The sequence below is a fragment of the Vigna unguiculata genome, chromosome 11, assembly GCF_037176805.1.
Source record: "Vigna unguiculata cultivar grain cowpea cultivar isolate G323 ecotype 2 chromosome 11, ASM3717680v1, whole genome shotgun sequence".
Classification (NCBI taxonomy): Eukaryota; Viridiplantae; Streptophyta; class Magnoliopsida; order Fabales; family Fabaceae; genus Vigna; species Vigna unguiculata.
The window spans coordinates 31,861,847-31,883,095 of record NC_140802.1 but is presented as its reverse complement, the minus strand read 5'-3'; the positions used below and the strand labels follow the sequence as shown (position 1 = coordinate 31,883,095).

Genomic DNA, 21,249 nt, shown 5'->3' with positions numbered 1-21,249 from the left:
CCAAGCTCTAGTTCGTGTTCTCTTAGCTTTCCAAAGAGTGTAGCTATGTTCATGCTAGTGAGGTCTTTGGATTCTGAAATTGCAGTGACTTTGGGCTGCCATGTCCTGTTTAAGCTCTTCAAGATTTTGATATTCAATTCTTCTTTGTCAAAGATCTTGCCAAGAGCTAGAAGGTGATTTACTATATGTGTAAATCTTTTCTGCACATCACAAATGCTTTCTCCAGCCTTCATTCTGAACATCTCATACTCTTGAATGAGAGTATTCTTCCTTGCCCTTTTGACTTCATTCGTGCCCTCATGGGTGACCTCCAAAACATCCCACATCTCTTTGGCGGATTCACACACAGATACCCTGTAAAATTCATCCAAAGTTAGTGCAGAGGATATAATATTTTTGGCTCTAACATCATAGTGTGCCCTTTTATTTTCATCAAGAGTCCATTGTGAGAATTCTTTAAGAACAGTTTTGCCTTCCACAACTTTAATGGGTTGAAAAGGTCCATTAACTACAGCATCCCAGACCCCTTTGTCCACTGATTCAAGAAAAATTTTCATTCTAATTTTCCAAAAAGGGTAGTTTTCACCAGCAAACAGAGGTGGCCTGTTGATGGATGCCCCTTCAGCAAAGGTTTGAGATGTATTAGACATATCAGGATCTTTCTAATCGATTATCGTGCGATTAGCCAGCTCTGGTGCCAATTGTTAAAAATAGATCTTTCTAATACTCTTAACCACAAAGGGATCTGTGTTGATTAATGAGTTTCTCACTTGTTTAAAGTGTATCTTGAAGGAGTCTTTAAGGTTTAAAGCTTAGTTAATCAATCACACAGTTCTGGGTTAATGGACTGTTTTAAAACAATCAAGGAGAATTAAAAGAGAGAAGAAAGAAGCAAGACACACAATTTATACTGGTTCGATTCAAAAAGAATCTACATCCAGTCTTCTCCTAAGTAACACACTTAGGAGGATTCCATTAAACAGAAAGGTTCCAAGAATTACAAGCACACCTATGTAATTCTAACCCCCAAAACCCAAGAACTTGATTCAACAATCAAGAACTTCCCCTAGGAGCAATGCATCCACACAATTGCACCTAGGTCCACACTTCAACCACTGAAGCTACTGTAATCAAAGACACAGAAAACAAAACAAGAAACGAAAACACCTAAGTTGTGCAGATTTGACTTGATGCTCCTTGAATCAAGCAAGATCCTTCATGGTAGAGTCAACCATCAATCATTCTTGGATCTGTGCTTGGGTTATTGCAGAATCTTCTGAAGCTCTTCTGTCTCTCAGATTGCTCTTTCTCAGATGAAGACTGCGTGATCTCTCTCAAAAATTCCAGACCCAAAACAGATTACAAAACAGCTTTTATACAAAGGTTTTTGCTGTCACTAATTCAATTAGCCATTTACCTAATCGATTATCGTGAGTATATTTTCACTTACTTAGTACAATACTCACAGCTAATCAATTAGTCAAGGAGCTAATCATATACAGAGTTACACAGCAAGCCTGAAATACAATTGATAAAGAGAAGCTAATATCCTAATGCATATCTTAACTGGACCAAGCTATGTTTTATCCCAGATCAGTAGACATCATCAAAATTGTTCTTCATTTATGGATGAAAGGCTCCCCCTTTCAACAATCTCCCCCTTTTTGATGATGTCCAAAACATGGACTATGATAAGCCTGCCTGCAGCACATTAAGCAAACACAACAGCAGTACAAGCACGCAAGGCAAACAACAGCATAGGCATATAACAGATATCACTTTAATTTTATGCTCCCCCTATCAGTATAGCCTATCAATGCAGTGGCAAAATAATTCTCCCCCTTTTTGGACAGTAGCAAAAAGACATATTCAAGATGGGACAGGAAAAAAAACAACTAAATAGCACAGCAAAGTAAAAGATGCAGCAGTAGATAATGCATAACAACCAGGATAACAACCAGAATGCATAGCAATTTCGCATAATGGATTAGCGGGCTCCTTTTGAGAAATTAAGTAGCAACTATGTGATGCAGAACTTAACACAGACTAGGCTTTAGATAGAGCACGATAATGGATTAAGGCCAAGGTTAGGCAAGCAGCTACACAGTTTGAACACAATAGGCATACAATGTATGACAATACTACCAACGCAGCAGGTGAAATCAGTAGCGCAGGTTAACATCAAAGTGCAGACAGCCATAATCAGTTGCAATATCACAATAGAAAAGGAACTTTTCACCTTGGCAATGCCTAAAATTTGACCTTTGTTATTAACACCTCTTGTAACATGACCAATAATTGGCTTTGTAAGATATCTTGCAGAACTTCTTCACATCTCCTTTCATGTGTCTTGAGCATCCATTATATAAAAGCTACATTGTTTTCCTTGCATCAAGACTTGCATCAAGACACACCTGAAACAAAGATTAAAGAGAAGATGCAGGTACCCAATTGAACTTGGGTCCTTTCATGTTAGTGGTTTGAGGTGTTCCTTTAGGTACCCATCTGTACTCTCCTTTAGGAACCCCACAATTTTTAAAGTAGCAGGAATTAGAAAAATGGCCAGGTTCAGAACAGTAGGAGCAAATGACAGATGTTGGTTTACTCATATCTAGAAAACTTCTGGTGCCTAATGGATTAGATTTGCCACTGTAACCTATTCCCTCTTTATTAAGCACACTCCTTTGAGATCCTAACACTGCATCAAGATTTGATCTTCCCAAAGTGAATTTTGAGAGAGTTTTCATTAGATAATCTATCTTTTCTAGCTGTCCTGGGCATTTTTCACATTGGGGAGAGCTTGTGTCATCTTTGGACCTAGAGTGTTTCTTAGATTTCTCTAGTTTTTCAAGACTTGTTATCAGATTTTCATTTTCCTCTTCTAGTTGCTTTACTCTACCTTCAAGCCATTTAATTTCTCCTCTACGCTTATTATTTGACTTTTGCAATTTTGTAGCTTCCTTATGCAATTCATTAAAAGCATCAAGTAATTCATAGTAATTATTTTCATCATCATTGGAGTTGAAACTACTCACACTACTCTTAGAAGAGCTTGTTCCAGCCATAAGACAGAGGTTGGTCTCTTCCTCAATGCTTCCATCAGATTCACTAGATGAGCTGGAGTCACTATTGTAAGCTTTCCTTTTCTTCTTGTGCTTGTCTGTCTCACCTTTCTCTTCTAATTTTTGCTTCAGCTTGAGGACAGGGCATTCAGGTTTGATGTGTCCCATTTTTCCACACTCATAGCAAGTTGGAACATGTTTTTCTTGCTTCCTAGAGGATCTTTTAATTTCTGCAGAATTACTGGTAGCTTTGTTCTTGTATTTTATAAATTTTGAGAACCCCTTTACCATTAGTCTCAAGGCTTCACTGTCAGAGTTGTAATCATCATTAGATTCATCTACAATTTCTGCTTTCTTCAGTTTTGCTGCAGATTTTACAGCACTCTTCAAGGCTATTGTGTGCCTCTTTTCTCCATCCTCTTCTTCCTTGAGTCTTCCAAGCTCTAGTTCGTGTTCTCTTAGCTTTCCAAAGAGTGTAGCTATGTTCATGCTAGTGAGGTCTTTGGATTCTGAAATTGCAGTGACTTTGGGCTGCCATGTCCTGTTTAAGCTCTTCAAGATTTTGATATTCAATTCTTCTTTGTCAAAGATCTTGCCAAGAGCTAGAAGGTGATTTACTATATGTGTAAATCTTTTCTGCACATCACAAATGCTTTCTCCAGCCTTCATTCTGAACATCTCATACTCTTGAATGAGAGTATTCTTCCTTGCCCTTTTGACTTCATTCGTGCCCTCATGGGTGACCTCCAAAACATCCCACATCTCTTTGGCGGATTCACACACAGATACCCTGTAAAATTCATCCAAAGTTAGTGCAGAGGATATAATATTTTTGGCTCTAACATCATAGTGTGCCCTTTTATTTTCATCAAGAGTCCATTGTGAGAATTCTTTAAGAACAGTTTTGCCTTCCACAACTTTAATGGGTTGAAAAGGTCCATTAACTACAGCATCCCAGACCCCTTTGTCCACTGATTCAAGAAAAATTTTCATTCTAATTTTCCAAAAAGGGTAGTTTTCACCAGCAAACAGAGGTGGCCTGTTGATGGATGCCCCTTCAGCAAAGGTTTGAGATGTATTAGACATATCAGGATCTTTCTAATCGATTATCGTGCGATTAGCCAGCTCTGGTGCCAATTGTTAAAAATAGATCTTTCTAATACTCTTAACCACAAAGGGATCTGTGTTGATTAATGAGTTTCTCACTTGTTTAAAGTGTATCTTGAAGGAGTCTTTAAGGTTTAAAGCTTAGTTAATCAATCACACAGTTCTGGGTTAATGGACTGTTTTAAAACAATCAAGGAGAATTAAAAGAGAGAAGAAAGAAGCAAGACACACAATTTATACTGGTTCGATTCAAAAAGAATCTACATCCAGTCTTCTCCTAAGTAACACACTTAGGAGGATTCCATTAAACAGAAAGGTTCCAAGAATTACAAGCACACCTATGTAATTCTAACCCCCAAAACCCAAGAACTTGATTCAACAATCAAGAACTTCCCCTAGGAGCAATGCATCCACACAATTGCACCTAGGTCCACACTTCAACCACTGAAGCTACTGTAATCAAAGACACAGAAAACAAAACAAGAAACGAAAACACCTAAGTTGTGCAGATTTGACTTGATGCTCCTTGAATCAAGCAAGATCCTTCATGGTAGAGTCAACCATCAATCATTCTTGGATCTGTGCTTGGGTTATTGCAGAATCTTCTGAAGCTCTTCTGTCTCTCAGATTGCTCTTTCTCAGATGAAGACTGCGTGATCTCTCTCAAAAATTCCAGACCCAAAACAGATTACAAAACAGCTTTTATACAAAGGTTTTTGCTGTCACTAATTCAATTAGCCATTTACCTAATCGATTATCGTGAGTATATTTTCACTTACTTAGTACAATACTCACAGCTAATCAATTAGTCAAGGAGCTAATCATATACAGAGTTACACAGCAAGCCTGAAATACAATTGATAAAGAGAAGCTAATATCCTAATGCATATCTTAACTGGACCAAGCTATGTTTTATCCCAGATCAGTAGACATCATCAAAATTGTTCTTCATTTATGGATGAAAGGCTCCCCCTTTCAACAATCTCCCCCTTTTTGATGATGTCCAAAACATGGACTATGATAAGCCTGCCTGCAGCACATTAAGCAAACACAACAGCAGTACAAGCACGCAAGGCAAACAACAGCATAGGCATATAACAGATATCACTTTAATTTTATGCTCCCCCTATCAGTATAGCCTATCAATGCAGTGGCAAAATAATTCTCCCCCTTTTTGGACAGTAGCAAAAAGACATATTCAAGATGGGACAGGAAAAAAAACAACTAAATAGCACAGCAAAGTAAAAGATGCAGCAGTAGATAATGCATAACAACCAGGATAACAACCAGAATGCATAGCAATTTCGCATAATGGATTAGCGGGCTCCTTTTGAGAAATTAAGTAGCAACTATGTGATGCAGAACTTAACACAGACTAGGCTTTAGATAGAGCACGATAATGGATTAAGGCCAAGGTTAGGCAAGCAGCTACACAGTTTGAACACAATAGGCATACAATGTATGACAATACTACCAACGCAGCAGGTGAAATCAGTAGCGCAGGTTAACATCAAAGTGCAGACAGCCATAATCAGTTGCAATATCACAATAGAAAAGGAACTTTTCACCTTGGCAATGCCTAAAATTTGACCTTTGTTATTAACACCTCTTGTAACATGACCAATAATTGGCTTTGTAAGATATCTTGCAGAACTTCTTCACATCTCCTTTCATGTGTCTTGAGCATCCATTATATAAAAGCTACATTGTTTTCCTTGCATCAAGACTTGCATCAAGACACACCTGAAACAAAGATTAAAGAGAAGATGCAGGTACCCAATTGAACTTGGGTCCTTTCATGTTAGTGGTTTGAGGTGTTCCTTTAGGTACCCATCTGTACTCTCCTTTAGGAACCCCACAATTTTTAAAGTAGCAGGAATTAGAAAAATGGCCAGGTTCAGAACAGTAGGAGCAAATGACAGATGTTGGTTTACTCATATCTAGAAAACTTCTGGTGCCTAATGGATTAGATTTGCCACTGTAACCTATTCCCTCTTTATTAAGCACACTCCTTTGAGATCCTAACACTGCATCAAGATTTGATCTTCCCAAAGTGAATTTTGAGAGAGTTTTCATTAGATAATCTATCTTTTCTAGCTGTCCTGGGCATTTTTCACATTGGGGAGAGCTTGTGTCATCTTTGGACCTAGAGTGTTTCTTAGATTTCTCTAGTTTTTCAAGACTTGTTATCAGATTTTCATTTTCCTCTTCTAGTTGCTTTACTCTACCTTCAAGCCATTTAATTTCTCCTCTACGCTTATTATTTGACTTTTGCAATTTTGTAGCTTCCTTATGCAATTCATTAAAAGCATCAAGTAATTCATAGTAATTATTTTCATCATCATTGGAGTTGAAACTACTCACACTACTCTTAGAAGAGCTTGTTCCAGCCATAAGACAGAGGTTGGTCTCTTCCTCAATGCTTCCATCAGATTCACTAGATGAGCTGGAGTCACTATTGTAAGCTTTCCTTTTCTTCTTGTGCTTGTCTGTCTCACCTTTCTCTTCTAATTTTTGCTTCAGCTTGAGGACAGGGCATTCAGGTTTGATGTGTCCCATTTTTCCACACTCATAGCAAGTTGGAACATGTTTTTCTTGCTTCCTAGAGGATCTTTTAATTTCTGCAGAATTACTGGTAGCTTTGTTCTTGTATTTTATAAATTTTGAGAACCCCTTTACCATTAGTCTCAAGGCTTCACTGTCAGAGTTGTAATCATCATTAGATTCATCTACAATTTCTGCTTTCTTCAGTTTTGCTGCAGATTTTACAGCACTCTTCAAGGCTATTGTGTGCCTCTTTTCTCCATCCTCTTCTTCCTTGAGTCTTCCAAGCTCTAGTTCGTGTTCTCTTAGCTTTCCAAAGAGTGTAGCTATGTTCATGCTAGTGAGGTCTTTGGATTCTGAAATTGCAGTGACTTTGGGCTGCCATGTCCTGTTTAAGCTCTTCAAGATTTTGATATTCAATTCTTCTTTGTCAAAGATCTTGCCAAGAGCTAGAAGGTGATTTACTATATGTGTAAATCTTTTCTGCACATCACAAATGCTTTCTCCAGCCTTCATTCTGAACATCTCATACTCTTGAATGAGAGTATTCTTCCTTGCCCTTTTGACTTCATTCGTGCCCTCATGGGTGACCTCCAAAACATCCCACATCTCTTTGGCGGATTCACACACAGATACCCTGTAAAATTCATCCAAAGTTAGTGCAGAGGATATAATATTTTTGGCTCTAACATCATAGTGTGCCCTTTTATTTTCATCAAGAGTCCATTGTGAGAATTCTTTAAGAACAGTTTTGCCTTCCACAACTTTAATGGGTTGAAAAGGTCCATTAACTACAGCATCCCAGACCCCTTTGTCCACTGATTCAAGAAAAATTTTCATTCTAATTTTCCAAAAAGGGTAGTTTTCACCAGCAAACAGAGGTGGCCTGTTGATGGATGCCCCTTCAGCAAAGGTTTGAGATGTATTAGACATATCAGGATCTTTCTAATCGATTATCGTGCGATTAGCCAGCTCTGGTGCCAATTGTTAAAAATAGATCTTTCTAATACTCTTAACCACAAAGGGATCTGTGTTGATTAATGAGTTTCTCACTTGTTTAAAGTGTATCTTGAAGGAGTCTTTAAGGTTTAAAGCTTAGTTAATCAATCACACAGTTCTGGGTTAATGGACTGTTTTAAAACAATCAAGGAGAATTAAAAGAGAGAAGAAAGAAGCAAGACACACAATTTATACTGGTTCGATTCAAAAAGAATCTACATCCAGTCTTCTCCTAAGTAACACACTTAGGAGGATTCCATTAAACAGAAAGGTTCCAAGAATTACAAGCACACCTATGTAATTCTAACCCCCAAAACCCAAGAACTTGATTCAACAATCAAGAACTTCCCCTAGGAGCAATGCATCCACACAATTGCACCTAGGTCCACACTTCAACCACTGAAGCTACTGTAATCAAAGACACAGAAAACAAAACAAGAAACGAAAACACCTAAGTTGTGCAGATTTGACTTGATGCTCCTTGAATCAAGCAAGATCCTTCATGGTAGAGTCAACCATCAATCATTCTTGGATCTGTGCTTGGGTTATTGCAGAATCTTCTGAAGCTCTTCTGTCTCTCAGATTGCTCTTTCTCAGATGAAGACTGCGTGATCTCTCTCAAAAATTCCAGACCCAAAACAGATTACAAAACAGCTTTTATACAAAGGTTTTTGCTGTCACTAATTCAATTAGCCATTTACCTAATCGATTATCGTGAGTATATTTTCACTTACTTAGTACAATACTCACAGCTAATCAATTAGTCAAGGAGCTAATCATATACAGAGTTACACAGCAAGCCTGAAATACAATTGATAAAGAGAAGCTAATATCCTAATGCATATCTTAACTGGACCAAGCTATGTTTTATCCCAGATCAGTAGACATCATCAAAATTGTTCTTCATTTATGGATGAAAGGCTCCCCCTTTCAACAATCTCCCCCTTTTTGATGATGTCCAAAACATGGACTATGATAAGCCTGCCTGCAGCACATTAAGCAAACACAACAGCAGTACAAGCACGCAAGGCAAACAACAGCATAGGCATATAACAGATATCACTTTAATTTTATGCTCCCCCTATCAGTATAGCCTATCAATGCAGTGGCAAAATAATTCTCCCCCTTTTTGGACAGTAGCAAAAAGACATATTCAAGATGGGACAGGAAAAAAAACAACTAAATAGCGCAGCAAAGTAAAAGATGCAACAGTAGATAATGCATAACAACCAGGATAACAACCAGAATGCATAGCAATTTCGCATAATGGATTAGCGGGCTCCTTTTGAGAAATTAAGTAGCAACTATGTGATGCAGAACTTAACACAGACTAGGCTTTAGATAGAGCACGATAATGGATTAAGGCCAAGGTTAGGCAAGCAGCTACACAGTTTGAACACAATAGGCATACAATGTATGACAATACTACCAACGCAGCAGGTGAAATCAGTAGCGCAGGTTAACATCAAAGTGCAGACAGCCATAATCAGTTGCAATATCACAATAGAAAAGGAACTTTTCACCTTGGCAATGCCTAAAATTTGACCTTTGTTATTAACACCTCTTGTAACATGACCAATAATTGGCTTTGTAAGATATCTTGCAGAACTTCTTCACATCTCCTTTCATGTGTCTTGAGCATCCATTATATAAAAGCTACATTGTTTTCCTTGCATCAAGACTTGCATCAAGACACACCTGAAACAAAGATTAAAGAGAAGATGCAGGTACCCAATTGAACTTGGGTCCTTTCATGTTAGTGGTTTGAGGTGTTCCTTTAGGTACCCATCTGTACTCTCCTTTAGGAACCCCACAATTTTTAAAGTAGCAGGAATTAGAAAAATGGCCAGGTTCAGAACAGTAGGAGCAAATGACAGATGTTGGTTTACTCATATCTAGAAAACTTCTGGTGCCTAATGGATTAGATTTGCCACTGTAACCTATTCCCTCTTTATTAAGCACACTCCTTTGAGATCCTAACACTGCATCAAGATTTGATCTTCCCAAAGTGAATTTTGAGAGAGTTTTCATTAGATAATCTATCTTTTCTAGCTGTCCTGGGCATTTTTCACATTGGGGAGAGCTTGTGTCATCTTTGGACCTAGAGTGTTTCTTAGATTTCTCTAGTTTTTCAAGACTTGTTATCAGATTTTCATTTTCCTCTTCTAGTTGCTTTACTCTACCTTCAAGCCATTTAATTTCTCCTCTACGCTTATTATTTGACTTTTGCAATTTTGTAGCTTCCTTATGCAATTCATTAAAAGCATCAAGTAATTCATAGTAATTATTTTCATCATCATTGGAGTTGAAACTACTCACACTACTCTTAGAAGAGCTTGTTCCAGCCATAAGACAGAGGTTGGTCTCTTCCTCAATGCTTCCATCAGATTCACTAGATGAGCTGGAGTCACTATTGTAAGCTTTCCTTTTCTTCTTGTGCTTGTCTGTCTCACCTTTCTCTTCTAATTTTTGCTTCAGCTTGAGGACAGGGCATTCAGGTTTGATGTGTCCCATTTTTCCACACTCATAGCAAGTTGGAACATGTTTTTCTTGCTTCCTAGAGGATCTTTTAATTTCTGCAGAATTACTGGTAGCTTTGTTCTTGTATTTTATAAATTTTGAGAACCCCTTTACCATTAGTCTCAAGGCTTCACTGTCAGAGTTGTAATCATCATTAGATTCATCTACAATTTCTGCTTTCTTCAGTTTTGCTGCAGATTTTACAGCACTCTTCAAGGCTATTGTGTGCCTCTTTTCTCCATCCTCTTCTTCCTTGAGTCTTCCAAGCTCTAGTTCGTGTTCTCTTAGCTTTCCAAAGAGTGTAGCTATGTTCATGCTAGTGAGGTCTTTGGATTCTGAAATTGCAGTGACTTTGGGCTGCCATGTCCTGTTTAAGCTCTTCAAGATTTTGATATTCAATTCTTCTTTGTCAAAGATCTTGCCAAGAGCTAGAAGGTGATTTACTATATGTGTAAATCTTTTCTGCACATCACAAATGCTTTCTCCAGCCTTCATTCTGAACATCTCATACTCTTGAATGAGAGTATTCTTCCTTGCCCTTTTGACTTCATTCGTGCCCTCATGGGTGACCTCCAAAACATCCCACATCTCTTTGGCGGATTCACACACAGATACCCTGTAAAATTCATCCAAAGTTAGTGCAGAGGATATAATATTTTTGGCTCTAACATCATAGTGTGCCCTTTTATTTTCATCAAGAGTCCATTGTGAGAATTCTTTAAGAACAGTTTTGCCTTCCACAACTTTAATGGGTTGAAAAGGTCCATTAACTACAGCATCCCAGACCCCTTTGTCCACTGATTCAAGAAAAATTTTCATTCTAATTTTCCAAAAAGGGTAGTTTTCACCAGCAAACAGAGGTGGCCTGTTGATGGATGCCCCTTCAGCAAAGGTTTGAGATGTATTAGACATATCAGGATCTTTCTAATCGATTATCGTGCGATTAGCCAGCTCTGGTGCCAATTGTTAAAAATAGATCTTTCTAATACTCTTAACCACAAAGGGATCTGTGTTGATTAATGAGTTTCTCACTTGTTTAAAGTGTATCTTGAAGGAGTCTTTAAGGTTTAAAGCTTAGTTAATCAATCACACAGTTCTGGGTTAATGGACTGTTTTAAAACAATCAAGGAGAATTAAAAGAGAGAAGAAAGAAGCAAGACACACAATTTATACTGGTTCGATTCAAAAAGAATCTACATCCAGTCTTCTCCTAAGTAACACACTTAGGAGGATTCCATTAAACAGAAAGGTTCCAAGAATTACAAGCACACCTATGTAATTCTAACCCCCAAAACCCAAGAACTTGATTCAACAATCAAGAACTTCCCCTAGGAGCAATGCATCCACACAATTGCACCTAGGTCCACACTTCAACCACTGAAGCTACTGTAATCAAAGACACAGAAAACAAAACAAGAAACGAAAACACCTAAGTTGTGCAGATTTGACTTGATGCTCCTTGAATCAAGCAAGATCCTTCATGGTAGAGTCAACCATCAATCATTCTTGGATCTGTGCTTGGGTTATTGCAGAATCTTCTGAAGCTCTTCTGTCTCTCAGATTGCTCTTTCTCAGATGAAGACTGCGTGATCTCTCTCAAAAATTCCAGACCCAAAACAGATTACAAAACAGCTTTTATACAAAGGTTTTTGCTGTCACTAATTCAATTAGCCATTTACCTAATCGATTATCGTGAGTATATTTTCACTTACTTAGTACAATACTCACAGCTAATCAATTAGTCAAGGAGCTAATCATATACAGAGTTACACAGCAAGCCTGAAATACAATTGATAAAGAGAAGCTAATATCCTAATGCATATCTTAACTGGACCAAGCTATGTTTTATCCCAGATCAGTAGACATCATCAAAATTGTTCTTCATTTATGGATGAAAGGCTCCCCCTTTCAACAATCTCCCCCTTTTTGATGATGTCCAAAACATGGACTATGATAAGCCTGCCTGCAGCACATTAAGCAAACACAACAGCAGTACAAGCACGCAAGGCAAACAACAGCATAGGCATATAACAGATATCACTTTAATTTTATGCTCCCCCTATCAGTATAGCCTATCAATGCAGTGGCAAAATAATTCTCCCCCTTTTTGGACAGTAGCAAAAAGACATATTCAAGATGGGACAGGAAAAAAAACAACTAAATAGCACAGCAAAGTAAAAGATGCAGCAGTAGATAATGCATAACAACCAGGATAACAACCAGAATGCATAGCAATTTCGCATAATGGATTAGCGGGCTCCTTTTGAGAAATTAAGTAGCAACTATGTGATGCAGAACTTAACACAGACTAGGCTTTAGATAGAGCACGATAATGGATTAAGGCCAAGGTTAGGCAAGCAGCTACACAGTTTGAACACAATAGGCATACAATGTATGACAATACTACCAACGCAGCAGGTGAAATCAGTAGCGCAGGTTAACATCAAAGTGCAGACAGCCATAATCAGTTGCAATATCACAATAGAAAAGGAACTTTTCACCTTGGCAATGCCTAAAATTTGACCTTTGTTATTAACACCTCTTGTAACATGACCAATAATTGGCTTTGTAAGATATCTTGCAGAACTTCTTCACATCTCCTTTCATGTGTCTTGAGCATCCATTATATAAAAGCTACATTGTTTTCCTTGCATCAAGACTTGCATCAAGACACACCTGAAACAAAGATTAAAGAGAAGATGCAGGTACCCAATTGAACTTGGGTCCTTTCATGTTAGTGGTTTGAGGTGTTCCTTTAGGTACCCATCTGTACTCTCCTTTAGGAACCCCACAATTTTTAAAGTAGCAGGAATTAGAAAAATGGCCAGGTTCAGAACAGTAGGAGCAAATGACAGATGTTGGTTTACTCATATCTAGAAAACTTCTGGTGCCTAATGGATTAGATTTGCCACTGTAACCTATTCCCTCTTTATTAAGCACACTCCTTTGAGATCCTAACACTGCATCAAGATTTGATCTTCCCAAAGTGAATTTTGAGAGAGTTTTCATTAGATAATCTATCTTTTCTAGCTGTCCTGGGCATTTTTCACATTGGGGAGAGCTTGTGTCATCTTTGGACCTAGAGTGTTTCTTAGATTTCTCTAGTTTTTCAAGACTTGTTATCAGATTTTCATTTTCCTCTTTTAGTTGCTTTACTCTACCTTCAAGCCATTTAATTTCTCCTCTACGCTTATTATTTGACTTTTGCAATTTTGTAGCTTCCTTATGCAATTCATTAAAAGCATCAAGTAATTCATAGTAATTATTTTCATCATCATTGGAGTTGAAACTACTCACACTACTCTTAGAAGAGCTTGTTCCAGCCATAAGACAGAGGTTGGTCTCTTCCTCAATGCTTCCATCAGATTCACTAGATGAGCTGGAGTCACTATTGTAAGCTTTCCTTTTCTTCTTGTGCTTGTCTGTCTCACCTTTCTCTTCTAATTTTTGCTTCAGCTTGAGGACAGGGCATTCAGGTTTGATGTGTCCCATTTTTCCACACTCATAGCAAGTTGGAACATGTTTTTCTTGCTTCCTAGAGGATCTTTTAATTTCTGCAGAATTACTGGTAGCTTTGTTCTTGTATTTTATAAATTTTGAGAACCCCTTTACCATTAGTCTCAAGGCTTCACTGTCAGAGTTGTAATCATCATTAGATTCATCTACAATTTCTGCTTTCTTCAGTTTTGCTGCAGATTTTACAGCACTCTTCAAGGCTATTGTGTGCCTCTTTTCTCCATCCTCTTCTTCCTTGAGTCTTCCAAGCTCTAGTTCGTGTTCTCTTAGCTTTCCAAAGAGTGTAGCTATGTTCATGCTAGTGAGGTCTTTGGATTCTGAAATTGCAGTGACTTTGGGCTGCCATGTCCTGTTTAAGCTCTTCAAGATTTTGATATTCAATTCTTCTTTGTCAAAGATCTTGCCAAGAGCTAGAAGGTGATTTACTATATGTGTAAATCTTTTCTGCACATCACAAATGCTTTCTCCAGCCTTCATTCTGAACATCTCATACTCTTGAATGAGAGTATTCTTCCTTGCCCTTTTGACTTCATTCGTGCCCTCATGGGTGACCTCCAAAACATCCCACATCTCTTTGGCGGATTCACACACAGATACCCTGTAAAATTCATCCAAAGTTAGTGCAGAGGATATAATATTTTTGGCTCTAACATCATAGTGCGCCCTTTTATTTTCATCAAGAGTCCATTGTGAGAATTCTTTAAGAACAGTTTTGCCTTCCACAACTTTAATGGGTTGAAAAGGTCCATTAACTACAGCATCCCAGACCCCTTTGTCCACTGATTCAAGAAAAATTTTCATTCTAATTTTCCAAAAAGGGTAGTTTTCACCAGCAAACAGAGGTGGCCTGTTGATGGATGCCCCTTCAGCAAAGGTTTGAGATGTATTAGACATATCAGGATCTTTCTAATCGATTATCGTGCGATTAGCCAGCTCTGGTGCCAATTGTTAAAAATAGATCTTTCTAATACTCTTAACCACAAAGGGATCTGTGTTGATTAATGAGTTTCTCACTTGTTTAAAGTGTATCTTGAAGGAGTCTTTAAGGTTTAAAGCTTAGTTAATCAATCACACAGTTCTGGGTTAATGGACTGTTTTAAAACAATCAAGGAGAATTAAAAGAGAGAAGAAAGAAGCAAGACACACAATTTATACTGGTTCGATTCAAAAAGAATCTACATCCAGTCTTCTCCTAAGTAACACACTTAGGAGGATTCCATTAAACAGAAAGGTTCCAAGAATTACAAGCACACCTATGTAATTCTAACCCCCAAAACCCAAGAACTTGATTCAACAATCAAGAACTTCCCCTAGGAGCAATGCATCCACACAATTGCACCTAGGTCCACACTTCAACCACTGAAGCTACTGTAATCAAAGACACAGAAAACAAAACAAGAAACGAAAACACCTAAGTTGTGCAGATTTGACTTGATGCTCCTTGAATCAAGCAAGATCCTTCATGGTAGAGTCAACCATCAATCATTCTTGGATCTGTGCTTGGGTTATTGCAGAATCTTCTGAAGCTCTTCTGTCTCTCAGATTGCTCTTTCTCAGATGAAGACTGCGTGATCTCTCTCAAAAATTCCAGACCCAAAACAGATTACAAAACAGCTTTTATACAAAGGTTTTTGCTGTCACTAATTCAATTAGCCATTTACCTAATCGATTATCGTAAGTATATTTTCACTTACTTAGTACAATACTCACAGCTAATCAATTAGTCAAGGAGCTAATCATATACAGAGTTACACAGCAAGCCTGAAATACAATTGATAAAGAGAAGCTAATATCCTAATGCATATCCTAACTGGACCAAGCTATGTTTTATCCCAGATCAGTAGACATCATCAAAATTGTTCTTCATTTATGGATGAAAGGCTCCCCCTTTCAACACTTTGGCAGCTTGTGCCGCTATCGCTCATACGCTGTCCTAGGCAGTTCATTCCTCTTGGTATCTTAGGTTGCCGGTTCAGGCCGGTTAGGTTTAGGTTAGCGTAGACTGTTTACTTGAATGATTTCGCGTGTAGGTATGGTGATCGTTTATTGTTATTACTTGGTTAAAATGGTTCGGTATGGTACACCAGTCCCCCAGCCTTTGCCAATATAGGTATGTCGGTCAAGGGTGATATATGTTGATATGCCAGCAAAACCGATTAGGTGTGGTACACCAATCCCCCAGCCTTTAAGTGTGATGAATAGTGTTAAGGCTAAAGGCGGGAAAAGGTTGGTAGCAGTTGAAGGGATGTGAGAGGTCTAATCAGAGGGGGTTTTTGCACCGTCGTTATGATACTCATGGCCTTTGGCGTGCTTGCGTCAATTGGTGTGGGTCGTGATTTTTTGGCGGGAAGAAGTTATATCGTTTGAGATTCATCATTATAAATGGGGTTATGTTTGCTAGAATTTCATAATCAGAGACTTTGCGTGCGTTATCCCTGTCCGACTAGTTCCTAGATCCTGCCGTCATATTTTCATAAAAAGGTATGTCTAGTAGTAGTGATAGTGTGTCGTCATCTTCTTCCAATAGTGAGAGTATGGAGTCTGAGAGGAGTGTAGGTAGACGAGTTGAGGAGGAGAGTAGTAGCCCAGCGGCTGTGGTGGGCAGAATTCCTATGGAAACAGTGACTGAGGTGCGAGAAGACCCTCCTGAAGAAATGGCGGAGAGCAATTGGCCGGCCAAGGCCGATTACGAATGGATAGTCGTCTCTGTTTCGGTGGTCGCGTCTTGATGAGGCTCCTCCGTCGCGGTGCTCGCCGAAAAAGCTCTCCAATCGGCGTTCCACCAGTTAAATCTCGCAAAGAGCGAGGGAAACGCAGCAGAATGGTTCGTGTATGGTGTTTAAGCTCGAATCTCACCGGTTTAGGAAACTTTAAGAGGTAAAAACCTAATCTAGGGTTAGGATTGGAGCAGAGACAAAAGGTGGGAATACTCTCAACCAAACTAACATTCATCAAAGCTAAAGATTACAAACAATGGCTTGCCCCTTTATAGAAGAGAGGCAACTACAAAATGGAAGGAAAGAAGAAAAGCTCTTAACGGTAGCAAGGCCGTGTACAAGGATCCTAACGGGAAACTGTGTTGGAAAGCTATGTTGAAATGGCACTCCAATAGAAAACGGGAGCATAGGTGAAAGTTGGAAACCCTAATAGCGTGTTTGAAGAAGGAAGGGCGTGATGGCAAACGGCTGTTTGATAAGGAACCCAACGACGTGAATGGTGATGCACGAATGAAGAGAATGGCTGCAACGTGATGGACGGGTGAATGTTGGTGTCCCGCTTGTGATGTCTAACCCTAGCCACAAGTGGGCTGATTCACCTTGCGACCTAACCAGATTGAAGCACAGACCATTCCTCATAATGTGCAGCAGACGAACACGTGGTGCAAGTGAAGGAATTGGTGATGCCATGCGGAAAGCAATTTGGGTTGCACGCGAGGCCCATGTTGGAAGATGTTGCACACATGAAATAGATTGTGAAGGAATTTGCTGAAGAAATTGGATGCGTGTTGAAGAATTGGGCTCGGCCCAATAAGATGATGCTACGAAGAAAGATCAAGTGTTGGCTGCCAAGGGGTGTACGGATGGCCATCAAATCATGCGTGAGTTAGAATGGGCCAACTAGGCATGATGTGGACTAGAGCATGGATACGAATTGGGCTGCATGCCCAATGCCAAATATTTCAATAATTGGCTGCATTTACAAAAACAAACCAATTAGAACAGATTTATTTAATTAAAAATAAAGAAAAATAAAAGAAATTAAAATGAATGGGCCTAGGCGTTGGCCCCAATGCTATAAGCCTTATTGGGATCACATCATCCCCTCCCTCTTGAAGAGGATCTGTCCTCATATCAAGTGGGTGTAAAAGGCTCACAACAACCAAATTGATGGTTCCACCAGGATCAAAAATAAATCTGTAGTAGTCATCAAATAAAATTGAATTAAAAGCATAATGGCCATGCAACATAAGTGATTGGGAAATGTGTGAAAATGGGCTCGTAAAGATTGAAAAAGATGATATTAGGCCCATTTCACAAAAGGAATGTTTTACACTTTGACTAAGATGATTTTTGAAAAGAATTGTAGAGTCAAAGTGTGTTTTTACACAAGGTGAGGAGGATGAAATAAGGGAATGAGATTGAGAACAAAATGTTTGAGAAAGAAACAAAACAAAAGATTTAATGACAAAGTGAATAGAGTTTAAAGATGTAAGAACTTCCTTTGAAAATTGGAACTTAATTGAAGGGATTAGTGAAAGATTGAACACCAAATCCTTAACAATGAGTTCTCTTTTGGCATTTGAAATGATCCTTAACTCTACCACTTGTGATTGTATTTCAAGATTACTCTCTTGGTTTATTTTCTCTCTTTCCTCTAATTCTTTTCTCTCATTCTCTTCTTTTGCTTTTCTTAAACTCTCCTCTTTAACCTTTTCTTCCTCTCTCTTTTTCTTCTCTTTTATCTCTTTTTCCTCTTGTTCTTTTTTAGTACAAAGCTTCTCAAGCTCTTCTTTGGCTCTCTTCTTTTCAATCTCTCAAAGCTTTTGATGTTTAGCTTGCTCTCTCTTGTATTTTTCTCTCTTTCTTTGTGCACTCAAGAGCAAGTCTAAATTGTGCTTAAAATCTATTTCTAGGCTAGAAAACTTATCAATGTTTTGGATGAATGCATCCCCAATGTCAATTAAGTCTTCTATCCTAGCTTGTTGTGCTTTAGTGATCCTAAATGAAGGGGGAATGAAATGTTTCCACATACATGTTTTTAATTCATAAAATATATTGATGCATGATGTTCTCCCCTTTTTCACATTATATTGCCTCTCTTGCCACCAATCAAATGCACGTCCTACAAACTTAGATGTAACATGCCTAAGAATGTCTATATGATTATATTTACTAAACATTGGTTGCACCAACTTCTCAGTATCCCACATCCAATCTCTAAATGATATTGGTCCTATATCTTCCCCAAAGAATGGAATGTGACTATGAATGGTATGATGCAACTCATGACTACTATGCCTATCTAAATGCACACTATTATGCCTATCTACATGCATATGGCTAGAAGAAGAAAAACTCATTTTAAAACACTTTTAGCAAAACAATTTTCTTTCAAAAAGAAATTGATGAATTTCTAAAGAGAAAATAATAGAAAAGATTTCTAGAGATACTCCCAGGAAAGGGAGGTGAGTCACATGGACAAGCTTAGGAACTAAGCCTTTCCTAGCCAAAGATCTCTAAATTTCTTTCACAAAATTTCTCAAGAAAAATTCAAAGGAAAACAGATTGTAAGAAACAATTTGACAAAATGTGTGAAGAAAGTGAAAATTTAAAGACCAAAAGAAGGTCAACTAGGTGTTAAACACATTGCACCTAGATATCACGGTGACCTAAAACAGAAATACAAGCATACAAAGCACGCAACACAGAACCTGGACATTGAAACACAGAGCATAAAAGCTGAAAACATAAAGACTGAAAATGTAAAAAAAAACTGAAAACATAAACTAGACGAAAAACCTAAGTGAAGATACAAGTGGCCTTTGGAACCCCTTGAACCTCACACTAAACACACTTAAACTATTACAATGAATGCTAAGGATGGGATTGCTCTAAAGCATTTTCCCACCTAAGCCAAATGAAGGAAAACAACAACTGAAAAAGAAATAATACACAAATGTCGTGATATGAAAACAGCAAAACACAAAATAAAAGAAAGCTATGCTATGTCTCTCTCGGTCCAACCTCCAAAACATATCTCCCTCAAGTGTTTCTTCCACTTTGATTCTCTCACGTCTCAGCTGACGCCACAATTCTCTCGGCAATGTACTCTCACAATAGATTCACTCACCCTCCTTCTCCAAGAAGAGGCTTCACCTACAAATGCTGCCAAAACAGTGAGTATGTTGGATCCAACACAGAATCAAGAGCAAATCAAGCTGCGTGAGAGGAAAAAAATTCAGAAAAACAATAAAAGCTCAAATGAAAGAATGGGACAACATCAATTGAAAGATTTAATAGACAAACTCAAGGATAGCCAATAAAGACAAGCAAGAAAACAAGCTAACCAATAAAGAAGGCACAAAAAAGGAACCTAAGGAATGTATCTAGAACAAGATGAACAAAACGAAAATCAAACAAAGACTTAAAACAAGTTGAATTAAGAGTACATGCAAATTGAAATTGAAGATGATAGTAGTATCTGTGTGAGTTGTGCTACACTCTTTGCACACTAAGGAAGTAAACAAATTCCAGAGTCCTGCAACACTTTTCATTATTATATTTTTTTTCCAGATTGTTTTCTTTTTCAGCATAATCTTTTCATTGATTTTCTTTCTTGTCGTGCAACTCTCAAAGACTTTTAAGAACAATTTACAACACTTGTACTACTTCCATTTCAATGACCAAATGCATATGGCAGAGGACAAATGATCCAACTTAAAAGCAATGATGAAAAGCACACTAGAAAACAATGAAGTCACAAGAAACTCTCGGCCAATGCAGAACAATGATCAATATGCAGCAGATGTGAATCAATCAAAATCAACCAGTTGCAGTAAAACTATATCATAGCAACAAACTTTCAGCCAAAACAAAATGCACAACGCAGAATGCTGCAGGTTCAATTCTAACGAATACATGTGTATAAAACTGAACTAATACATAGAAGCTGCATCAAAACAATAGAAAAACAACATTGGAGCAATTTTAATGGCCAAAAGCGGTGAAAACAGAATTTGCAACTCAACAAAAGATGAATCAACAGTTACAGATAGAGAACTAGGCTAACCACAGAAACAATAAAATGTGATTAAGCAGACACACAAGGAAAACAAAAGCAGTTGCCAGTCAGATTCCAATGACCATGCAATAGGTACAAAATCTGGATATCAGGCAATCAGAGCAAATCAGAGTTATAGAAAGAAACATTAAAACCTGTGAATGCTCAAATAGAATGATGCAGTGCTCAAACTCAAACAAATATACTAGGCCAGCAATAGCATAAAAAACATTTATCAAGTACGAACATGACTCCAGCAATGAAGACAAACTACTTAAGACAAGATGCTAAAATAGCCTATGCATTCTCATGACTAAGCTTGCATTTCCACACTTAAATTCTGATACAAATCAGATTAGACTGTGATGGAATACACATGAAATGCTTCAGTCACAACAATCCTTGGCCAACAGATGAATTTCTAGAGCAAGAACAGAATCAAACAAAGCACAAAGGAACAACAGAATCAACTACTATCAGTGAAAAACATCACAACCGAAACTGGAACAGAACTAGAAAACAATATGAAAACAGGAATAGCACGAATAAAACACGAAGTAGTGGAAAATGCACTGCAGAAAAATTGCTATTGATCTACTAGCAATTAAAGAACTCCAGAACATACACATGAAACTACGCATTCGAATTAAAACATATATTGAATAGTGACGAAACAATAGACAAAACACAATTTAGGTACACATCTATGGAATCAACGACA

The 21,249-nt window shown here is 38.0% G+C and overlaps 1 long non-coding RNA gene across 1 annotated transcript; it reads right to left on the bottom strand.

The window, feature by feature from the left end:
• Positions 1 to 16,759: 16,759 nt before the first annotated feature.
• On the bottom strand, positions 16,760 to 19,634 carry LOC146881780 (uncharacterized). Its single transcript, XR_014986521.1, has 2 exons — positions 19,493 to 19,634; positions 16,760 to 17,438 (listed from the first exon to the last, which is right to left on the bottom strand). It is a non-coding gene; the product is annotated as an uncharacterized LOC146881780 (long non-coding RNA).
• Positions 19,635 to 21,249: the final 1,615 nt, after the last annotated feature.